The following is a 10,896-nucleotide window of genomic DNA, read 5'->3' on the forward strand; positions in this document are numbered from 1 at the left end:
AAATGAAAATTAAACACGCGAATCGTGAGCCCGTAGCACCGAATCAAAATTCGCGTCACACTGATCATTTATTAGTTATACTATTTAAGTCTTATATAATTTAGAATAGAATAATCTTTGACACGAGTAAAGGACCTTGAAGGAATCTCGTTTGTGGTCATTTATACAACATTATAATAATTTTGCCGTTAATCTGTAATCATCAATAGACGAAAACCTGTTCCGACGAACCGTTGTGAAGTACGGTCAAACAAGAAATGATTCGAGAAGCATCTTCAAGTCAATAATAAAGTAAAAATAATCTTAAAGTTGTCATATGTTCTTTTTGTTGTATTAGCCGGAAACGAGAAAGTATATCGCCTGATAGCTATTGATCTCCTCTAAATGGTTGAAGAATCATGGTACGTTGAAAGAAATGAAAAGGGTTTAAAAACAGGACGAGGTGTTAAAGCTCCCTTACGCTTCCGTAAATGACAAGGTCCTTATGGAAACTCTTTCTTAACTTTATCTTTTTGGGATCGTCATGGTTGCTTTACATCTGGATTATATCATATCATTGTCGAAACAATGGTACGTGCATAATTATGCCAATACAGCTCTCACAAATAAGTAAATAAATAATCTTTAATTCTGACCAGTTTCTTGTGCTTCAGCACAATTTTGTGATATGCAAACCGCAACAAATACTCGACTTCTTATTGATATCATTACTACCCAGATTCATTTCTAATATAGAAATCGAACCTGTTATCTCATCTTTTATAATCCCTGCTATTAAACCAATACTGCGTAGTATAAGTATCATCATCAGAAGCCACAGGATATCCACTCCTGAGCATGGGCCTCAAGTATAACTACGCTAAACAATAATTAAAATAGGCAGTTGGAAAGGAACTGCGAACATGTATGCAAATAGAATGGCTTGCGGAACGCTGAAACGGTACCGAGCTGCATAAGGGAACTTGTCTCAGACGACCTTTAAACAACCTCTACTGTGACGTCATACACTATTATTAGAATATGGTTGAAGCTTGGTAGTATAAATATGGAAGTATATGAAAATTAGCGGCGATGGCATAGTTGGTTGTGGAACAGACTGCAGAGACGAATGTCCGCAGGTTCAAATCCCAAAGGCACACCTGTATCTTTTCTAGAAAATGATGTGTGTATTCTTTGTGAATTATCGTTCGCTTTAACGGTGAAGGAAAACATCGTGAAGAAACCTGCAAACGAGAAGTTCTCTATAGGGATTGCGAGAGTATGTGAAGTCTACCAATCCGCACAAGGCCAGCGTGGTGGATTAAGGCCTAATCCATCTCAGTAGAAGAGGAGGCCTGTGCCCAACTGTGGGACGGTATGTAATACAGGGCTGATATTATTATATTATACAAGTGAAATTTTAGATGTGAGGCTGAACCTGGGTGATAATGTATGTAAGGATAATTTTTAGTACCGGAAAAGTGTATATGTTTTTTTTTTGGTAAGAACATTGTCTGAGGCATATCAGTCATCAAAAGCTACAAAAAAAAATGTATTATTATAGGATAACTTCCAGAGAAACAATGGTTAGAATTCTTCATGAAATTTAGGATCGAACACCTAATCTCATTAGGACATAATAATTGTTGGTTTTATTCATTTTAATAACAATCAAGTGTTAATGTTCGTGTGGAAAAAATGCGAGAATGGGTTTGCCAACAATTTAAAAAAAAATATAATGTGTGCATTCTGTTTTTTAATCTGTTTTAAAAAAAAGAACTTTTACCTCTTAATCTTTTAAATTTAAATTAGTTAAGATATACATAATTCGTTAAAATAAAGCCAATTCTAATACGAGCCCTTTACATGCGAGTTTTTATAAACAATTTAATTCCTAGCAATAAATAACACACCCAGTGCCAAATTGCGGGTAACTATAACTCGTTGATAAATAAATCATTCTATGGGTAAAGATCTATTAGCCGCAGTAAATATTAATTTGTAAAACATTAATATTCAGAGTTAGAACTCTCGTTATCTAGTTTATTTATTACAAGTAAGATAATAATTTAGTTTTAATATAAATTATAAAAAAATTGAAATTCTAATTTGGCAAATCAGTACTGAGACTACAGCTTTAGACTAGCAAGTTCTCGCTGCAATATATTGCGCAAGGTTTTTATTTTGTTTTGGGGTATTCGGGGAGCTTACGGCTAATTTTACAAAATAAGTTATAACTTAAATAACTATACGCCAATTACAAACTTCTACATGTAGGAAAAAAAGAAAAAATAACAGTAATAATAATAACAATACCTACAACAATAAATTTAAAATAAATTAGTTACATACGCAATTCAATTTGGACAATTTGGATCTTATAGACATGTTTACATTAGCGACTATACATAACTCGGCGCAAGTCCTGCAAGCGTAAAAATTTGCAAACGTTCTTGCCGTAATTGTTACGTATATCGCTTGCGGAAGTAGACTTTAGCAAGTTTTCTATAATCTAAACCGTCATTAACGTTTAAAGATGAATGCAGAGTAATAGTTTAGATTTGTAATTCAAAGTTCTGAGTGGTGTCTTGGTGTAAGGCGCTATCTACAGTTTCTGCTTACCGTCAGACTTAACACTATTCGAGTCTTCACTTAGCTGTACACAGCTGTATAATGTCAGTTATGTATATTTGAGTGAATATAGGCAGCGAAGAGAGCGTACGTCACAGAGCACTAGTGTTAGGTAAATTATTTCCTGGGTAGGTACCACCGCAATGTTTACTTCTGAAGAGTGTACTGTTGTGTTCCGGTTTGCAGAACATTGTAGCCAGTGTGGACATAACAAGACTTAACATCTCATGTCTCATGATGGCGAGCGCGGTAGAATTAAAAACAATACTTTGAACTCAAGGTGTTAGTATCCGTATCGCTTCCCATCAGACGAACGGCAAGCTCGTCTCGTCATTCAAACCAATAAACCCTCATGCTATCTTTATTTTATTTTTTATTAGCTTTAACGATTGTAGAAGGCATTTTGGGTTCAGCCTCTGATATAAATGCGGACAGTGTCGCTTTGACATCGGTCGTTTTATTTAGTCATAGTCTCAATTTCGGAGGGCCCGTGAGACCTACGTCACTCGCTGTCCGCTCCGGGCTTGTAAGCGAATGGGTAAGTAGACAGCATTATACCAATGTAGATTGTAGTTTTACAGTTTTATTAGCATCCTGGTTTTGTAGGAATTTTTCAAAGTTGAATATACTAATTTTATTGAAATTAAACTACTTTTCGGATTCTATCGCGGTTTTTTATATTTTACCTTCATGGTCTTCGAACCGTCGGGAGAGAACTAAAATATAAAAAACCGATAGAATCCGAAAAGTAGTTTAATTTCAATGTCTAACATTCGCGTAAACATAAGAAATCATTATACTATTTTTATATTGTAACTAGTACACGGCAGTTGTTGCAATGCCACGTTATTATATGCACAAAAAAGTGACTCCACTGCACTGATGGTCAGTGGTGTTTGACCAATAAAGTCTAATAACGAGATGATTACCGCTCGACAGTCGACACAATTATGCCGGCCTGTTGGAACCGGATATACATAGAATGATGCCGGAACGCGACAAATGCGGGCCACTCTAGCGGCTTTAACACCTTATGTACAGTGGTCGCTATCCGTGCATATATACCTACCAGCAAAAAACGTAAAGTATAAACAAAAAAAGTGTAATAAATAAAATATTAAGTGTTTGTTTGTATATACTGTTTGTTGAAGCGCTTTTCATTCACTAAAGCAAATAGTTTGATAAATACGAAAAACGTATATTTATATATAGATTTCACGTGTCAAGCATCCAGACACGCGTTCGCAGGATATCCTATCAAAATTTCATCACAATCTGATCAATGGTCTCTGAACGCATAGAGAACAGACATACAAACATTGATTTTTATTTAGAAACATTATATCAGCCCTGTGTTATTTCTTTCTCTTTACTGGTCACGGGCCTTCTCTACTAATGAGAGGGTTTAAATCTTAGTCCACCACGCTGGCCTAGTGCGGATTGGCAGACTTCTCATTCCCTCGAAATTCTAAAGAATTCTCAGGTATGTAGGTTTCCTCACGATGTTTTCCTTCAGCCGTAAGCAAACGATAATTCATAAATGATACACATGTAACTTCGAAAAGCCAAATGTGTGTGTCTTGGGTTTTGAACCTGCGTACATTTATCCGAAAATGAAAATCATCACGCATTTGTCCCCAAAGGGCTATGCAGAGGGGCAACCAGGTTACCCACTTTTCGCGAAGTGTGTTCCGTCCTATGATATGATAAGGGACGAGCCTATCGGTATATCGGGTACAAATTTCAGACTCCGGGCTGATACTGAGCAGAAAAACCCAAATATCATTTTGCCCGACCCGGGATTCGAACCCAAGCCCTCAGAGCGCTGCCGTACCGTAAATACAGTACAACTACGCCACCGAGGCTAGATAAAAATGACTGAAAAAAATATTTATTTAAACAAAAGAAAGGTACAGACGATAATTACCAGAGCAAACAATAGTATAATTTAATAAGCGTGGGTTAGAGGGCGTCAATATTTTGTATTTGTATGTGTGTGTTTGTGCGTGTGTGTGTGTATGCATGTACGCAGGCACGTACACACACACAAATCAAAATATTAACTCCCTGTAACTCTCGCGTACCTAATTACCTATTAAATTTAGTATTTAGTTAGACTTTACGACCGGTCTACACGGCGTGGACTACTCTGGAGAAGCCAATCTCCGGACCATCATAAAAAGCCACACAAAGTTGACCGATTTGGAATTTAAACGTCAGGAATACTAGACTCTCTATAACGTCTTTCTCCCGTACTTGTTAAATCCCCCCACATACGCTAGATTACCCGACGCGAAGTTACACTAGACACGACCCATTGTTTATCTTATAAATAACGGACCACAAACGTAATAATTTCAACAACTTTCGGGTCGGAAAATTAACATGTTAATGTGTGCGTTGCCTATAAAATCTATATGTATGTGAGTTCTGTACCTAATTTGTTCTTATTTACTGAAGGGCTGTTGAAGATGGGACTTGTAATTTCAAGTTTCTAGTCTTGTGATTATGAGTCTTATTCTTATTAGAATAGTAACGAAATTAAAAAAAAAAACGTCGTCTGGTAAGCACTTAATGCGATGAAGCTTAAGTGATAAAGAATATTCATAATCTATAAAAAAATGTTTTTTACATGAAGTATTATTCCCTATATCGTATGACAAAAACATTTTTTAGCTGGCCGTCAATTTGGTTGTTCGAGGTAATATCCGAAAGAGCGTAACCGGTTTTCGGTTTAATATTGGCAGGTAGAGATTAATAGATTGCCTTTTTCGCAAAATATAAATTTAAAGCGGAGGAACTCGCGAAAAATAATCACTGAAATAATTAATGACTTCCATCAACAGATTTGCAAATTATATACATTCATAATCAGATACGTTGTTCGGATTGGTGCTTCCACAATATAAGTCTTATATTAAAGATAATAGTAGTTATTATGGATTGTATACTCCAAAATACATCCTTGAGGATGTCAAGGTTTGTTTTAAGCGAGAAGCGAACGCGCGGCATTTCGTTTTAGAATTAGTTTAGCGTCAATTAAGCCACGAAGGCTGTTTGTTAATAATCAGTTGCGCGTTGCTATAAAAAAGCCTATTTTTCTAGCTACCTTAGTCTTTCTTCCTTAGTTTTAGTCTAGAGGAAAATAAATAATAGCTACCTTATTCTTTGAAAAAAAAAATGTGATTATATATATTTATTTAAACTCTTTATTGTACAAGTCGTATAGAAAAATAAATATACAACAGAGATTAAGAACCAACATGAAGTACATATTGCGGTCTTATCGCTATCGGCGATTTGTGATTAGTCTATAATAAAAATGTTAAATTAAACAATACATGTCGACTTCAGCAAACACGGCAACGTTATCTAATAATGAGAATTACATTAAAACACACCCGATTCCATATCACAGCCTAAATTTGGAGTAACGCGAAATTTCTCACATAATACCCACGACTACAGGTGCGGATTACAACCCTGTGGGCCAGAGGGATCCTGGTATCACGCACATCTCGACCAGTCACCGATGACCTGCACACGCTCACCCACACACCCCGCTCGGTAGTGATTTTTATTTAAACAGGGGGGAACGGGAGGTCATACAAAATTGGCAGCAACTCGCAATAATATGACTGTCAAGGGAAATAACCAGCCATCGCGCAGTGAAGGGACTATATTGCCGCCTAAAATAGTTCGCGAGCGCGTAAACAGTCCGACAGTTTCCACATTAATTTTCATTTAACCGAAAAATATACGTTACTCCGCTGTAGGTTTTATTAAAAGCTTTCAAAATTAATTTGCGCGTTTCGAAATCCATCTGCAAGTATAAAACTATTGCAGTGCAGTGTTAGAAAACAAAGTAAAATAACTGTGACCGGATCGTTTCAAGTGAATAGATCGGGGTTTTGGTGATATAAATATGTTGGACAGCAATCAAAAACGTGCTCAACGGTTGCGGTTATAGAGTTGGTTTTACAGCGACCGGCTCGAAGCCACGCTCCAAAAAGTAATGAAAGGAGGACTAACATTTTTATAGGGGTTTCAACGACTGTCGGAGCGGCAGCGAACGTTTTACATTCAAGGAATCCTCATTCTATTATATGCGGCATAACACATCGTCGTTTACGTGCGACAACTATCTTTACAGATGTTTTCATGCAACGGCGCGTACTCTTTGCCTATTTGTACAATTCCATTCAATTAAACCCTGTACATTCGCCGTCGGTATTTTAAAGTTTACGTTTTTAGTTTAAGTATAATTGTGTTATAGGAACGGGGCCAAGCCTCGGGCGACACGGCCCCGGGTCAAACTATCAGAGCGAGTTAGAAACGTTGGTCTTTATTCCAAAATGTAATTCGTGGATAGTTGCGACCGCTGGACAGAGTTTTATCGTATCCTCTGGCCGAAGAGAGGTGGTGAAATAAACGAATCAAAGCTTTATGTTTTAAAGTGTTAAGTCGTGATTGTTTTGAAGTTTTTTTATGTTTCGTGATATGGGACTATAATATTGTGATTAACGTGTAATGTCTGGCGACGATGAGAGCACAAGGCGAAATAGGGCTTTATAATTCATAATTAATAGTAAAGCTGCGATAGCGTAGTTGAGAGTGGAACGGGTTGCCGAGAAGAAAATCCACAGGTTTTAACCCAAAGGCACACTCCACTGACTTTTCTAAAAGTATGTGTGTATTCTTTGTGAGTTATCGCTTGCTTTAATGGTGAAGGAAAACATCGTGAGGAAACCTGCATACTAAGAAGTTGTTTATAAGAATGACGGAGGTATGAAAAGTCGGCCAACCCGCACTAATCAAAGTGGAGGTCTATAAACCCTCTCATTAATAGCCTGTGTCCAGCAGTGGGCAGTATATAATTCAGGGTTATATATTATAATTCATAATTTTGGACCATGTTGCTCCAGTTTATGGGTAGTCGTTTTCGGATGGTGAGCGATACCACCGCCCATAAACAGCAGGAACACCATCCAACTGCACTCGCCATCCTGAGACATGAGATATTAAGTCTTATTATGTCCAGTAGTGACACTGTCTACAATGTCCTTCAAACCGGAACACAACAGTGACTACACACTGCTGCTTGGCGGGAGAAATAGACATTGCGGTGGTACCTACCCTAGAGACCTACCACCGTGTTTGTTTTAAGGCGCCACGCAGACACTATTAACAGTTGAACCAGACGTACGTTACAAAATGGCGGAAAATTGTCAATATTTAAATTACCCATATAACCGACTGTGGCTTCACGAACAGCTTGTTACGCGATCCCTAAATATCTATCAATTATGAACGAAACTGAGCCAAGGCGGTTGGGCCTAAATGCAAAATAATTATATTAAATTAATGTAAACGCTACGACGCCCGCAGATCGGGTAGACCTCTTATACTGAATAACGAAACTAAAACATGATATCTTTACTAATTAAGTAATACAAGTGGTTGTTACAATAATTCCTAAGTCTACAATTTTACTTACACAAGGCTAAATCTTACACAGAACATACAAACACACAGGCACAAACTTCATATTTTTTATTTTATTATTTTTTTTTATACATGCTGCACCCGATGGTAAATGGAGTGGGGTTAAATAGAGTGTCGAGTGACAAGACGTGATTACCCCTCGGTAATCGACATAATTATGCCGGCCTGATGGAACTGGATTTACATAGGCTGATCCCGGAATGCGACACATTGACTTGGGGCACTATGGCGGGTTTTAACACCTTGTGTACGGTGGTCGCTATTCGGGCGAATATGAAATATATCCTATCACCGGCAAATCGAGAACATTGGGATAGTACCTGTAAGGTACCACTGCCTTATAAAAAAACATCTTGATGGGGCAGTTTACTGGATCCAAGATCGCAGCACATACTTGATTCTTTTGAAAATTTGTATACTGGGCAGTGGAGATCATTTAATTTTATGCAAATAAATACAAAACCTGAAAAGTGCGAGTTGGACTCCCGCACCAAGGGCTTCAAACTTGGAGGTAAGACATGTAAGTATATAAGTATTTGCGGTTTTCACAACATTAGACATTGCTTCGTACCAATTTTCATGTTTCTAGGCCAATCGGAAGTACCCTATAGGTTTTGCTTCCTTTGTGAAATCGCAAAATATGCGATATAAACGATCATATGTTTTTTTACAAGTTTTCGTTTACTTACAAGTTTAATTATTTCATAACTGAAAGAGATCGTATATGCGACTAATTGATTGATATAAATTGCAACTTGATATCTCTACGCATTTCTCAGAAAAAGGATCTTGACCGAAATACATGCGGTCTTGAAAGTGATCTTATAAGGGTTACTTTTGGGGAGAGAATCCTAAAAAATCTACGATACCATTTAAATTACATATGATCAAACGTTCGGTTTTCGCTTAATCTACGAGATTTGTCTTATACAGTTTCAATATAAGTGCAGTGCAGTAAAAAAAGGTCACGCGTAGATCCCCGCGCATCGTTCCAGCGTTAGGGCCAGATCCGACGAAGAAACGTCCGTAATGGGAAATGTACAAAAACTACAAAATTTCTTATTCATGTACATCAAATCGTAATGTGCACGCGTGAACCAAAGCGATATAGGCGGTCGCGGCGGACGCACGCACCTCGATTCGCTTCTCGACAAATGTATTTCCAATTTTTCCTTCATACACCCAAATGTAATAGAGAGTATTTTGCGGGATCCTTTTCTTATTTTTTACGAGCGCTCGCTGGCCGGTATTAGGTCGCCATGTGGCCAGACCACGCCGGTTATTATTTTTGGGGGACGCGGGACGCTCTGGCCACATTCTGTTTTATTTGGCTCGTCTTGTTCAAGTAAGGACGTGAGCTAGTACCTACGCAGGCTTACGGGAGATTAGTTTTTCGGTTCGTGTATTGAAATATTCCGAATTTAAGGTGACGGTCACACTATTCACGCAGTACGGTATTGTCGATGCCCTGAGCGTGCCGAGTGCAATTCTGCGCGTAACGTGGTTGAATGAGCAGCCAACTGTAGCAAATTAGCAGTTGAGCGGTGGCAAATTGCCGAACTACGGCTGGTTTACTTCAAACTAATTAGTTGCTATGGGTGTATTTGACAGCGTAGATTGGACTTTATGCGCGATTTTTTCTAGATCTAATTTAGAATTAGTTATATTACAAGCGATAATCTGTTGAATGAGTTCTATGCGCAGTGGTACCGCTATTAATACTTACTATTCAAAAGACTACTAATGTTACTAACTTTGCTGTCGCTTACAGTCCGTGGTGTGATTGCAGCCTAAGCAGAAACATTGAGGACGATATCCAAGCGGATTATCTACAGACATGAAGGTAGACATATCTGTGGCAGCAGCATAAAATGCGGTGCTGGACTAATATTTTTGATTTAATATCAAAGGATTATTAAATTTTCGTTCATACAATATAGAATACTGTATCAGGAATTTGCACGACTGTAAGGTCACAATTGCTTACAAAAATAATACCAATTTAACATCAATTATAAAGCACTAAAGAGAAGTATAAACTAGTATTTTCACCCATCATTGTTCTAATAAACACCGATATACCAATAAAATCCGCATATTTTATGAAAGTAAGAATTGTTTTTGGTGCAGTTTCCACGATAAGGTAAGCTCAATAAGCCAACTCATTCAGCCCGTGGAACGGATCAAACATCACCGCGCGCCTGCAATATACCCTTTGTGGTTGAAATTCGCATTTATTGGAACATTGAAATAGTAAGGTAGAGCCGCGCAGTTTGTACAGCGCAGTAATAACTTGTGTAATAAATGTGAGATTTTTGATAAAGAAATGTTTTGATAGAAAATATGTAATTGTAGGATGTAGGTAGAAATTGTAACTTTGACTTTTCGGATGACCAACACCTTAGTCCGCGTGAAAAAAGAAATATTTTGATATTATAATTGTAAAATGTACATAGGTATTGTAACTTTGACTTTTCAGATTACCAACACCTTAGACCGCCTCATAACCCCGTGTCTTCGGAACGTCGGGAGAAAATTATAATATAAGAAACCGCGATAAAATCTGTAAAAATAGTTTAATTTCAATTGATAGAAAATTATTTGTCGCTGATATACATAGGTATATAAAAATGTATGCATCGACTGCCTCGATGGCGTAGTTGTATTGCATGTCCGGTACAATAGCGCTTTGAGGTCCTGGGTTCGAATCCCGGGTCGAGCAAAATGATATTTGGGTTTTTTTCTGCTCAGTATCAGCCCGGAGTCTGGAATTTGTGCCCG

Source organism: Manduca sexta, chromosome 22 (assembly GCF_014839805.1).
Source record: "Manduca sexta isolate Smith_Timp_Sample1 chromosome 22, JHU_Msex_v1.0, whole genome shotgun sequence".
Classification (NCBI taxonomy): domain Eukaryota; kingdom Metazoa; phylum Arthropoda; class Insecta; order Lepidoptera; family Sphingidae; genus Manduca; species Manduca sexta.